Raw genomic sequence first — 14039 nt, forward strand, 5'->3', positions numbered from 1 at the left:
TGAGCTGCCTCCATAAAGATAAATCACCACCGGGTTTGAGGTATACTTCGCTGGAGAGAATGGGAGTGACGCTGTCACTAGAGCCCAGAAGCTTGAACCCTTACACAAACTTGCCTCCATCCTCCCCAAATGTTACCCAATTCCATATACCACCTCAACACCTTCTCCATATTGACCGCCCAGTAATACATGAAGAAATTGGGTAATGCCAAGCCTCCCAACTGCCAGCCCCTCTGGAGGTACACCCTGCAAATTCTTTGTGCCTTACCTGCTCAAATAAAGGAATTCACTAGCTTGTTCAACTTCGCAAAGAACAATTTAGCAAGAAATCCTGTTTGCTAACTCTATTTAAATGTAGATTTCGACCCTTGATGGGTTTTGCTTGATTGGAGATAAAGAAGGTATCAGTTAGAAGCTAAAGTGTTTATTTTTATTGTTAAACATTGTTTAACTGGTAATTGTAAGCTACATTTGTGTGATGTTAAGATAATTTAATACTGTGTTACAAATAAAGTTTGTTTTAATATCCCTATTTTTGCATGGAATCACTTCTGGAGCGAAGTATTCTTTCCTCACAGTTTTATAAATTTCAAAAAGATATTGGGGTACCTGTCCGGTATCCCAGCAAATGTTGAGGTCTGGTCCAGGATCATAATAATGCTTTGAAATTCAGTGGTGCCTTTATCTGTTCACTCCGTCGTCCAAGCTTACCCAATCGCTTTTTCCAACATAATCGTGGTCTCGGTCAGAACTTCTTCTGGAAATTAAGGTTATGGATTCCACAAACCAGCCAATTGCACAACATGTCAATAAGGTCCCAAATGCACAGTGCTCAACCAGCTGGCGGAGTCCGGCTATGAAGGCTGAAACATGGTCCCTCACTGCAGAATTAAACTTGTAATGTTGGAGGATAACACAGGGCCTTGGATTGAAATGTTCTTTAACCCATTTCACTATCTGATCAAAAGTTTTTTTGAATTGGGTGCCTCTGGATACGTGAGGTTCTGAATCAAATTATACATTGGGGCCTGCAAACTGTCAGAAGTATCACCATATTGCCTGTGATCTCATTCATGGTAAAAATAATGGAGCTGTTCGATGTACTAACTCCAACCTCAACCTCTTTTTTTTCATAGAATTAACAGTGCAGAAGGAGGCCATTTGGCCCATCGACTCTACACCGGCCCCTGAAAGAGCACCCTACCTAAGCCCACACCTCCACCCTATCCCCATAACCCACCAACCCCACCTAACCTTTTGGACACTACAGAGCAATTTAGCGTGACCAATCCACCTAACCCGCACATCTTTGGACTGTGGGAGGAAACTGGAGCACCCGGAGGAAATCCACGCAGACTCCGCACAGTGACCCAAGCAGGAAATTGAACCCGGATCCCTGGCACTGTGAAGCAACAGTGCTAACCACTATGCTACCGTGCCGCCCCTCTTGGTCAAATGGGTCTCGTTTCCCAATGATAGACACTTCCACCCGAGGTTTAAATAATTCCAACTTTCGCTGGAGCTTCTCTACTTTCTCAACTGTTCCTTCCTTCCACCCTCGATTCACCATAACTGTCGGATATGATCAAAAACTTTTACCTCATCATCAATGTGGTGGCTCAAGACATACACTGGAGGCTTCCAGTACTTAATGAAGGGGCTTATTAATGAAAGGCAAAGACAGTTAAGTAACAGATGCAGAACACTATACAATAGGTCTTCACACTTTGGCTCCATGGACACTGCGCGATTGGCCCCAAGCCGGTCACATGGTCTGTGGTGCCCGCCCTTTAAAGGGGCTGCATAGGGCAGCATGTGGCGCAGTGGATAGCACTGGGACTGCGGCGCTGAGGACTCGGGTTCGAATCCCGGCCCTGGGTCACTGTCTGTGTGGAGTTTGCACGTTCCCCCCTTCTCTGCGTGGGTTTCACCCCCACAACCCAAAGATGTGCAGATTAGGTGGATAGACCATGCTAAAATTGGGTACTCTAAATTTTTTTTTAAAGGTTATGCGGCTTGTGAGGATGACAGGGGAATGGACCTAGGTGGGGTACTCTTTCGAGGTGGGGGGAGGAGGGGGGTCAGCGCAGACTCAATGGACCAAATTACCTCCTTCTGCACTGTAGGTATTCTATGATCCCTATGCTCGCTGATGTACATCGGTTCCCCATCCAGCAATACCTCAATTTGAACATTCCAAATGCAACACTTTTCTAAGAAAAAAAAGTTTCCATTCTGTAATGTCTTACTAAGGATTTATATTCCAGGTGTCAATCCAATGGTCAACCTCTGAACATTTCCCAGGGCTTCTATAATACCAGACCACGTGAAGAATCAAAGCAGGGTATTTTAGATGAGACTGAACTAAGTTCTTTTACAATGATATCATAAGCCAGCAGCTAACCATTCTGAAGGCTGGAAAGGAACCCAGCATGTTAATGGCTGCCAGTTGCAGCATATGAAGGCCCAACCACTGGGATTTAGGCCAAGTCACGTTCAAGAAGCGAGTAAGTGGACATAACTTAGAGGCCTCAGGAACACCACTGAGGGCAAAGGAATTGCCAAGTTTCCACAGGCTTGCAGCAAGGAGGCACAACAGATATTGCTCGTGCTCATCTGCATCGGTCGGCACCACCCCAGAATAAACTGGTGGGATTGCGTCATACTGATTTTTGGTTCCTCTGTTTTTTTTCCCTCCTTCAAAAAACTACTTTTGAGCGTATGCAGAAGACATAAGCATCAGAACTAATTTCTGACCTTGCCTCCTCAATACAGGTGTAGAACCAAATCCAAATATGGTCAAAAATAGAATAATCATTGGTCTCTTCCCATGTTTTTCCCCCAACGAGCACTTCTGTATCTCCACCAGTGCTATCTAGCACATCCTCAGTAAAACTGTTGGGCCGAATCTCCTAATTCTGTGCCTCAAATCCTACGTAATACTATTGGCACAAGTTTAAAAAATGCCTTCCTTCATCTCTTAAGCCCTGTGATTGTGTAGAGAACCTTGAAAAATCAAATGTCATCTAATTCCCCTCTAAGACTGTTCGAAAAAAAAACAGCGTGTTTATTTATTCCACAGCAGACATTGGAAGTGTCTGAAGTGAAATAGTTAGGAAAATATTGGTGCATATTTTGCAGCATGCAATATGTCAATTAGGGATGAGGAAATCAGATTGGAAAGCCTTGCACTGGATCTTAGCCAATTAGTACAGCTCATGAAATTTGCCAGTTGAACTTGACTATGATAATGTAACCATATGATTTCAACTTAAATATTAAAAACAATGTTTTCCCCATTTTCCTCATGTAAAATAAGGGAAGGAGGTTAGGCTTTTCAGCAAGTGATGTCTTAAAGGTAGCACTCTTGCCTCAGAGCCACAAGATCTGAGATCAAGACCCCTCCAAGGCTTGAGTACAAAAATCAAGGGTGCAATTTTCCCACCGCGTTGCGCCTGACGCCAATCTGGTCGTGCGGATGCACCGTGGGAGAGGCCCACATCAAAATTGCACAAGTCACCCAGTCTGCGGCGCCCGGAGCAATCTGATTTGAGTTATTTGGTTCATTTAAATATGCACGGCCTATTAGAGGCCGCAGGCACTTGGAAGTCACCGGCCATATCAGCGAGGCCTCAACCAGGCGCCGATTAGTATTGGTTGCCACAAGTTGAGACCAGGCTTGATGGCCACTCCAGGGGTCTTGGGAGACCATTGGAGGTGCCCAAGTGATCAGGGACAGGGTAGGGCCGTACACTGGCACTCTTACCTGGTGACTTTGGCACTGATAGGATCTAGGGAGACTGTCTGGGTGCAAGGCTTGTCATTGCTAGGAGGCAGGGAGACTTCTAGGATGCCAGGGTGCCAGGCTACCAAGCTGGCAGTGCCAAAGATCAAGGCCTCATGGGGGCCAGGCGCATGAAAAGGGGCATATGAAGGGGTTTCATAAAGATTGGGGACCTGAAAGGAGGGGCCCTGAGCGACTCCACACTGGGGTGTGCCCACTAGGGCGGGTGGGGGTGTTATTGTCCATTTCTGCAGGGGGTGCCATTGTCCATGGTTGGGGCGCATGAGGGACCCTCAAGCTCACTTAGACATCAGGGTACCCTCTTAAAATGGCACCTCGGTCTCGGAGGAGCCGGGATCCCGTTGAGTTCAGCTCCCCACTGATGAAAACATTTCTAAGTGTGGGCTAGACCGGGGAGAAACTCCCAAGGCCCTAATAACAACTAAGTGTGGGAAACTTCCCGCCAAACTCACCCAAAATGACACAAGTCATTTTTTGGGTGAATCGCGCCCCAAGACTGATACTCTAGTGCAGTACCAAGGGAGTACTGGACTGTTGGAGGTGCCATCTTTTAGATGAGCCATCTGCCAACTCGGGTGGATATAAGATATGCTATGGCACTACTTTGAAGAAGAGCAGATGTGTTATTCCTGGTGTCCTGAGCAATATTTGTCCCTGAATCTAAATCACAAAAACTTTTTTTTGATCATTATAGCAGCAAGCTCCTACAGGAGCAACGTCATGTGAAAACCAGCTGCCATATTTCCTTTCATTGGTGACCACATTTCATTGGCTGCAAAGTGCTTTGTGTAATTCTGTGGATGTCGTGAATAACTACCCTGCTCTTCTTAGAAAAAGTGCCATGGGATCTTTCAGATCCACCAGAGCAGGCAGGCAGGGCCTCGATTTAACATCTCAATGCTGCAATGGAGTATAGCTTCTGCTATTTGTTTGCAGGCCCTGGAGTGGAACTTGAACCTACAACCTTCTGACTCAGATGGAGAACTAGCAACTGAGCCACAACTGACACCAGTAACAGCGGTGTTTATATGAACAGATAATAATTCTGGCAAAAACAGCATCAATAGCCCTTTCTCAATTTATCAAACCGTATCATATTCTTAACCATATTATAAATTGATTGACTAGAGACCCCTCGTGGGTATTTCTGCATAACAGCTATATCACTAAAACAATACTGCAGCATATGTATCCAAATAATAGATGAAGTACCATGATGATTATACAATGGGAAGTTCTGTGTTCATTTTTTAAAATTCATTTCAGGGTGTGGATGTCGCTGGTTAAGCCAGCATTTATTGCCCATCCCTAGTTGCCCTTCGGAAGGTGGTGGTAAGCTGCCTTCTTGAACTGCTGCAGTCTGAGGTGTAGGTACACCCACTGTGTTGTTAGGGAGGGAGTTCTAGAATTTTGACCCAGCAACAGTGAGGGAACAGTGATATATTTCCAAGTCGGGGTGGTGAGTGACTTGGAGAGAAACCCCGTGTGGTGGGGTTCCCAGGTATCTGCTGCTCATCCTTCTAGATGGTAGTGGTTATGGGTTTGGAAAGTGCTGCCTAATTCCTGCAGTGCATCTTGTATATAGTACTCACGGCTGCCACTGTTTGTCGGTGGTGGAGGGAGTGAATGTTTGTGGGAGGGGTAGCAATCAAGTGGGCTGATTTGTCCTGGATGGTGTGGAGCATTGTTGGAGCTGCACTCATCCAGGCAAGTGGAGAGTATTCCGTTACACTCCTGACTTGTACTTTGTAAATGGTAGTAGACAGGCTTCTGTTTTTTTTCGGTGGGGGGTAGGTGAGTTACTAGCCTTGTAATTCCTAGCTCATGACCAGCTCTGGTAGCCACAGTATTAATAAGACTCGTCCAGTTCACCTTCTGATCAATGGTAACTCCCAGGATGTTGATTGATTAGATGGTTAGATCCTCTCTCGTAGGAGATGGTTATTACCTGGCACTTGTGTGGCACAAATGTAACTTGCCGCTCGTCAGCCCAAGCCTGGATATTGTCCAGATGTTGCTGCATTTGGACATGGACTGCTTCATTATCTGAGGAGTCGTGGATGGTGCTGAACATTGTGCACTCATCTGCGTACATCCCCACTTCTGACCTTATGATGGAAGGGAGGTCAGTGATGAAGCAGCTGAAGATGGTTGGGCCTACCGTGAGGAACTCCTGCAGTGATCTCCTGGAGCCGAGATGATTAACCTCCAGCCACCACAGCCATCTTCCTTTGTGCCAGGTATAACTCCAACCAGCAGAGAGTTTTCTCCCTGATTCCCATTGACTCCAGTTTAGCTAGGGCTCCTTGATGCCATACTCGGTCAAATGCTGGCTTGATGTCAAGGGCAGTCACTCTCACCTCACCTCTGGCATTTAACTCTTTTGTCCATGTTTGAACCAAGGCTGCAATGAGTTCAGGAGCTGAGCGACCCTGGCTGAACCCTGAGCGTTCACGAACAGGTTTTTGCTGAATAAGTGCCACTTGATAGCACTTTTGATTACTCCTTCCATTTCTTTGCTGTTGATGGAGAGCAGACGGATAGGGCAGTAGTTGGCTGGACTGGATTCGTCCAGTCTTGTATACAGGATACACCTCTGCAATTTTCCACATTGCCGGGTAGATGCCAACTGTGTAGCTGTACTGGCTAGGGGTGTGGCAAGTTCTGGAGCACAACTCTTCAGTACTATTGCCAGAATATTGTCAGGGCCCAAAGCCTTTGCAGTATTCAGTGTCTTCAGCCACTTCTTGATATCACATGGAATGAATCGTATTGGCTGAAGGCTGACATCGGTGATGCTGGGGACCTCCGGTGGAGACCGAGATGGATCAACCACATTGCTGCGATGTGCTGGGCTCCTCCATCATTGAGGATGGGGATATTTGTGGTGCCTGCATCTCCAGGGTGATATTTAATTGTCCACCACCATTCACGGCTGGATGGGGCAGGACTACAGAGCTTAGATCTGATATGTTTGCTGTAATGTTGATAACGTACATTGATTGCAAGTAATTATATTTTAATACAACACAAAGGCTATAAAAATGTAGTTTTAAAAAAATCAAACTTTTAAATCTAAAAATGTCCTAAAACTGCTGGAACTAAAAAAATCCCAGTAACAGCATAAAGAAAAACTGGGATACGAAAATTCTGAAATAAAATAGAAATACAGAAATCACTCAGCATCGGCAAAACAGAAAGGCAGATTAATATTCCAGGGATACAGATGCTGATTATCTACACTGACTCCTGTCATCTATAGTGTCATTTTCTATTTTTGGCACAGTGAAGTAACAATTTATATTAAGTTGATTTATCCATCAAGTAATGAAATGTTAATACTCTAAACCACCAATACATTTTCCCTGAATACTCTTTTTGTTTCCATGAACCCTCAGGTCAATAATAACAAATACAGCACCTTTAATATTGAAAACATATTCCAAGGGCAATTCATGGGAGTATATTTCAATGGGAGAAACATGGGAGTAAGATTCGCACCAAGCCAAAGGAGGGAACATTAGGTAAGGTAACTAAACGATTAGTCAGAGGGTTTAATAGAGCAGCAGCTTGGGGACAGAATTTCAGAGTTTATGGCCTACATAGCTGAAGACATTTGTTTGCTATTGTTACCTACAGCACAGAAGGAGGCCATTTGGTCCATCGTGTCTGCACCGGCTCCCAAAAGAGCAACCTAGCTCGTCCCATTCCCCAGCCTCATCTCTGAAGCTCTCTAAATATATATCCAGCTCTCTTTTGAAAGCTCCTGTAATCCACCTCCAGCACTCTCCCAGGCAGCGCATTCCAAACCTCAACAACTCTCTGATTAAAGAAGTTTCTTCTCATCTCACTCCTGGCTCTCTTGCTGACCATCTTGAAATTGTGACCCCTCGTCACTGACATACCAACTAGTGGAAACAGAATATCCTTCTTTACCCTATCCAAATTGTTCAGCATTTGAACACCCCAGTAAGATCACCTCTTAATCTTCTCTGCTCCAAGGAGAACAAGCCCAATTTCTCCAATCTTCCCCTGTATCTAAAATTCCTCTTTCCTGGTATCATCTTAATAAATCTCCTCTGCACTTTCTCCAGGGCATTAACATCCTTCCTTAAATAAGATGCCCAGAACTGAACACAATACTCCAAATGTAGTCTGACCAATCATTTGTAGAGGTGTAGCATCACTTCCTTGCTTTTACACTCCATGTCATATTTGGTGGACAGAAGTGAGTGGGGAATGTATAAAAGGCCAGAATTGGAGCAGATTTTCCAGAAGGTCGTAGAACTGAAGGTGGTGTCACGATCCCAGTTGATTGTTATAACTGGATGGGAAGGCCCCAGAATGGAACCTTGGCTCAAAAGATAGAAACTTCGTAATTTTTACTTTAAAAAAAAATAAAATGTGGAGGAACAGAGTCACAGGACCACTAATTAGTTTTAACAAGGGGAAAAACATTTATTAAACATGAAAATATTGTACTACAATACAATACTCCTTTACTCCCATTATTTTAACAAATACACACATATTATAAGAATAACTCGGATTACAAAGTATATCTTAAGATTCAACGGTCTCAGTAACACAACGTCCCTTTAAATATACAAGGTGGTTGTGGTCAAATACACTCTCCACTCTGAATCAAAGTTAGTGTTTGCGGATTTCTGCCCAGAATCATAGAACTCCTACAGTTCAGGAGGTGGCTATTTGGCACATTGAATCTGCACCAACCCCTCAAAAGAACACTCCACCCATGTCCACACCTGTCCAATCCTTGTAACCCTGAATCTGCACCAACCCCTCAAAAATCCAATCCTCGTAACCCCATAACCTAACCTGCACATCCCTGGACACTAAGGGCAATTTGCCATGGCCAATCCACCTAACCCACACATCTTTGGACTTTGGGGGATACGGAACACCCGGAGGAAACCCACACATATACGGGGAGAAAGTGCAAACTCCACACAGACAGTCACCCAAGACCAGAATTGAACCTGGGTCCTTGGTGCTGTGCTAACCACTGTGCCACCATGTTGCCTGTAAAGCTTAAACAAAGCTTCCGCTCCATTTTTAACAAAAGAATCACAGTTGGAATTGAAACCAATCCCTACACATACATATATACACCTTTGTCTAGCATGAATTAACTATAGGTTCTACCCTTCCAGGTTCAGAAACATCAAATTAAACCCAATGAAAACGCTACCTTATTTCTAATGTTTACTGATACAAATATTTTAAAACTACCTTTGTTTTTTTCTAACAGTAGTTACAAATAAAGAAGGGCAAGAGCTAGGATGGGAATTGTAAATTTGACATTTTGGTGGATCAGGAGTCAAGACAGGTCAGGTAATGGAGAGGGGTTATGGGTGAGCAGAGCTTGAAGGGGAGTAAATGGGCAGCAGAGTTTTTTCAATATGTATATCACTGCTCTGAATCATGTCCATTTCTCTACCACTGACAATTTCTTCTTAGACAACACTGACTATGCCTTCAAAATAATTCAACAAGTTATTTTCATACAGTCTGCTTAACATAATGAAACACCTTAAAGTGCTTCACAGAAGCATTACAAAAATGACACTAGGCCACACAAGGAGATATTAGGTCAGGTGAAGAGGTAAGGTTTTAAGATGAGACTTACAGCAGGAAATCAAGGCAAAGAGGCAGAGAGATGCGGGGAGGGGATTCTCAAGCCTTGGCAGTTGACAGTGCAGCCACCAATGGTACAATGATTTAAATCAGGAATGCTGAAGTTCCAGAGATAAAGGGGCTGAGTTCCAGAGTTCCAGGGACTGGTTTAGCACACTGGGCTAAATCACTGGCTTTTAAAGCAGACCAAGGAAGGCCAGCAGCACAGTTCAATTCCCATACCAGCCTCCCCGAACAGGCGTCGGAATGTGGCGACTAGGGGCTTTTCACAGTAACTTCATTTGAAGCCTACTTGTGACAATAAGCGATTTCCATTTCAAATGAACAGATATCTCAAAGAAATGTAGGACTCAATGAGATTGTGAAGTTCTGGAGCACTCTTGGAAGCCACATTTGTCTCTCCATAATCGCACTGAATATTTTTTTTTTCAGTATTATCACCTTGTATTTATCTACCTTAAAGTAACACATGGTACTCATCATTCACCCCACCTCAGGGCAATCTATTTTGATTGCTTGTTTTATATTATTTGCAGTTCCAGTATCAACATTCAATAAAAAAAAGCCCCCACTTCCATCTTGTTTATATACATGAACTATGATGCCCCCCACCCCCAGCTCAGAACCCCAAAGCAGCCTGCTAATCAAACTCCTCAGGTCAGATATTCACAACCAAAGTGAGTAGCTAAGTCAGGAAATTTCCCGACATGGTAGGTGTGCCTTGGTTTAAAGAGTCCCGTTAAATCCAATTTTCACTTCCAGGAGGCAGAGGTAGGAATAGGTCTAGCCTACTGACCCCAAAAGCAGATCCTAGCACCACACTGGTGAGCGAGTGTCGACATGGGCTGATTGTAACTCCCACTCTGCTTCTCTGGGACTTGTGCCTGTTATTTTAGAAGCTGTTAGGGACTCTAGCCCTTTCCCCTTGCACGCATGCCATCCCTAAACTCATGCCCTTACCCATCCTCATGGATCATTCATACTCCTTCGTCACCTCCATGCCAACTCTTGACTCCCCACCCCCACTCCCTCCCATGGTCCCTCATTCCCCCCTGCACCGCCATATTAACTCATGCCCCCATAGCCCAATGCCATTCTGTTTAGCACAGGGCTAAATCGCTGGCTTTGAAAGCAGACCAAGGCAGGCCAGCAGCACGGTTCGATTCCCATAACAGCCTCCCCGAACAGGCGCCGGAATGTGGCGACTAGGGGCTTTTCACAGTAACTTCATTTGAAGCCTACTTGTGACAATAAGCAATTTTCATTTCATTTCATTCTCCCAATATCCACCATGGACAGACCTCATCTTAATAAAAAACATTTTAATCAAATGCAGCTCTCACATCTACACACTTGACAGTGGAAAAAAAACTTAAATTTAAGGAACCCACTCATAACCTTTAATATCTCAAGTGGTTAATCTCTTATGTAAACACATTTCTGTTCAGATCCAGATCAACAGCTAATCATTTGACTGCCTCTCTAATCTGTCAGACCATGAGCCCAGGACACCTACTAGGATAATTGTACCTTTTAATACTTAGCAAAACATTCACGATAATATAACAATAGGCCTTACCAAAATGCCAACAAATAACTTTGCATGAAGACTTTTTTTAAGGTACACCAGATGGTCTGTCAATCACACAGTGGAATAGAGGGCTTTTTAAATCTCACTGACAGCTTCAGCCTGTCTTTTTCAATTTTTAAACAGTGGGGGATTTTAAAAAAAACTTCCAATCATGAAGCTTAAACAGATCATCCCTGCCCATCAATTTGTGACTCTCACAGTGCGGGTTAAGGCCCTGGCGACAGCCAAAATGGGATCTGTTCAAATTCAGCACTCATCTGAAATGGCCCTGCAGAAACCTATCCCGTTTAATGCCTCCTGATCTTGTCCACCAACCACTGTAGCCATGGCTTTTCTCTATTTCTCTTGGGAGTTTATAATGCTGCTCCCCGCTCTTTAACCCGTTTAAACTTGGAAACATTGCCTTACTGCAAATTGATTACCTGCTTGGCACCAGCCCAGATTTCATTTTGTGGAATTTATTAAATTATAGCAGTGCGGCTGCTCGGGGCGGCAGCAAATTGACAAATGGAACAGAACGAAAACACACGTTACCGATTGCAGCTGGTGGAATAACCACAGTAAAATCAGCACAAGGACAATTAAACATTGTCACCCGTAACCAATCACTCCTGGAAATTCCGTCTGATATAAATATGTCAACAAAGATCAAATTTGGATTCGACGCGCAAATATTATTATTGGTGAGCTGGACCAGCTGCGCCGTTTCTATCCAGTGTCACATCCATAAACTGCCCGAACTCTGCCCACAGCAGGATCCCGGTCTCCCAGCCCCAGGTTAACGGTGACAACACCAGGAGCCGCTCACAACCTGCACCCAGGGAGGCGAATTCAGTCCGCTTCAGCGGCCGGACACTGCCCGAGGCCGGAGGCTGTCACACGAGGAGTAGCAGCGGCTCCAGCTCCCCTCCCCTCCCGCGCTGCAAACCCCAGCCCGGTACCGGCCCCCACTCACCGGCCTCACCCTGCGGCCGCTCCGTCTCCCCCAGCAGCCGAGCCCGGCACACACGTCACGTCACTCCCGCCCCAAACGTCAATCACAGCGGCCGGGGCTGCACCAGAGCCGCCCCCAAAACCCCAGTCAGCCCATCCCGCACTCCACAATCAGCCCATTCCAAATCCCAGACAGCTCATCCCAAATCCCAGTCAGCTCATCCCAAACTCCACAATCAGCCCATTCCAAATCCCAGACAGCCCATCCCAAATCCCAGTCAGCTCATCCCAAACTCCACAATCGGCCCATCCCAAACCCCAGTCAGCCAATCCCAAATCCCAGACAGCCCATCCCGCACTCCACAATCAGCCCATTCCAAATCCCAGACAGCTCATCCCAAACCCCAGTCAGCCCATCCCGCACTCCACAATCAGCCCATTCCAAATCCCAGTCAGCCCATCCCAAACTCCACAATCAGCCCATTCCAAATCCCAGACAGCCCATCCCGCACTCCACAATCGGCCCATTCCAAATCCCAGTCAGCCCATCCCAAACTCCACAATCGGCCCATTCCAAATCCCAGTCAGCCCATCCCAAACTCCACAATCGGCCCATCCCAAACCCCAGTCAGCCCATCCCGCACTCCACAATCAGCCCATTCCAAATCCCAGACAGCCCATCCCAAATCCCAGTCAGCTCATCCCAAACTCCACAATCGGCCCATCCCAAATCCCAGTCAGCCAATCCCAAATCCTAGTCAGCTCATCCCAAACTCCACAATCAGCCCATTCCAAATCCCAGACAGCCCATCCCAAATCCCAGTCAGCCCATCCCGCACTCCACAATCAGCCCATCCCAAATCCCAGTCAGCCAATCCCAAATCCCAGTGTGTTAATCCCAAATCTCACTGTCACCCGATCCCAAACTCCAGTGAGTCAATCCCAAATCCCAGTCAGCCAATCCCAAACCCCACGGTCAACCAAGCCAATTTCAAGTGAGCCAATTCCAAATCCCAGTGAGTCAATCCCAAATCCCAGTGAGTCAATCCCAAAACCCAGTCAGTCGATCCCAAATCCTAGTGAGTCAATCCCCAAACCCCACAGTTAGTCAATCACAAATCCCACAGTCAGCAAATCCCAAAACACAGTGAGCTAATCCCAAATCCCAGTGACTCAATCCAAATCTCAGTGAGCCAATCCCAAATCCCAGTGAGTCAATGCCAAATCACACAGTCAGCCAATCCCAAATCCCAGTGAGTCAATGCCAAATCACACAGTCAGCCAATTCCAAATCCCAGTGAGCCAATTCCAAATCCCAGTGAGTCAATTCCAAAATCTAGTTAGCCGATCCCAAATCCCAGTGACTCAATGCTCTGTCTGGGAGGGTAGTAGAGGCGGGAAACATCACAGTTTTTAAAAATTACATGGGTGGGCACTTGAAATATCATACGGGATTGGCTCACTGTGAGATTATAGATTAGCTCATTGTGGGATTTGGGATTGGCTCATTGTGGAGTTTGGGATTGGCTCATTGTGGGGGGATCGGCTCATTGTAGCATTTGGGATCGGCTCATGTGGAATTTGAGATTGGCTCATTGTGGGATTTGGGGTCGGCTCATTGTGGGATTGGCTCATTGTTGGATTGGCTCACTGGGATTTGTGTTTGCCTGCCTGTAGGATTTGGGATCAGCTCATTGTGGGGTTTGGGATCGGCTCATTGTGGGGTTTGGGATCGGCTCATTGTGGGATTTGGGATCGGCTCATTGTGGGGTTTGGGTTTGGCTCATTGTGGGGTTTGGGATTGGCTCATTGTGGGATTTGGGATCGGCTCATTGTGGGATTTGGGATAGGCTCATGGTGGGATTTGGGTTTGACTCATTGTAGGATTTGGGATTGGCTCAACGTGTGGTTTGGGAGTGGCTCATTGTGGGATTTGGGATCGGCTCATCGTGGGATTTGGGATCGGCTCATTGTGGGATTGGCTCATGGTTGGATTGGCTCATTGTTGGATTGGCTCACTGGGATTTGTGATTGCCTGACTGTGGGGTTTAT

General features: G+C 45.7%; 1 protein-coding gene across 5 annotated transcripts in view; it reads right to left on the reverse strand.

The window, feature by feature from the left end:
- Nucleotides 1–12097, reverse strand: part of rusc2 (RUN and SH3 domain containing 2) — a 189403-nt gene extending 177306 nt beyond the window's left edge. For all 5 annotated transcript variants that reach the window (XM_072497089.1, XM_072497093.1, XM_072497092.1 and 2 more), the window contains exon 1: nucleotides 12010–12097. The gene's annotated coding sequence lies outside the window, so the exon portion shown is untranslated. The remainder of the gene's footprint in view (nucleotides 1–12009) is intronic.
- Nucleotides 12098–14039: the final 1942 nt, after the last annotated feature.

The sequence above is a fragment of the Scyliorhinus torazame genome, chromosome 3 (genome assembly GCF_047496885.1).
Source record: "Scyliorhinus torazame isolate Kashiwa2021f chromosome 3, sScyTor2.1, whole genome shotgun sequence".
Taxonomy (NCBI): Eukaryota; Metazoa; Chordata; class Chondrichthyes; order Carcharhiniformes; family Scyliorhinidae; genus Scyliorhinus; species Scyliorhinus torazame.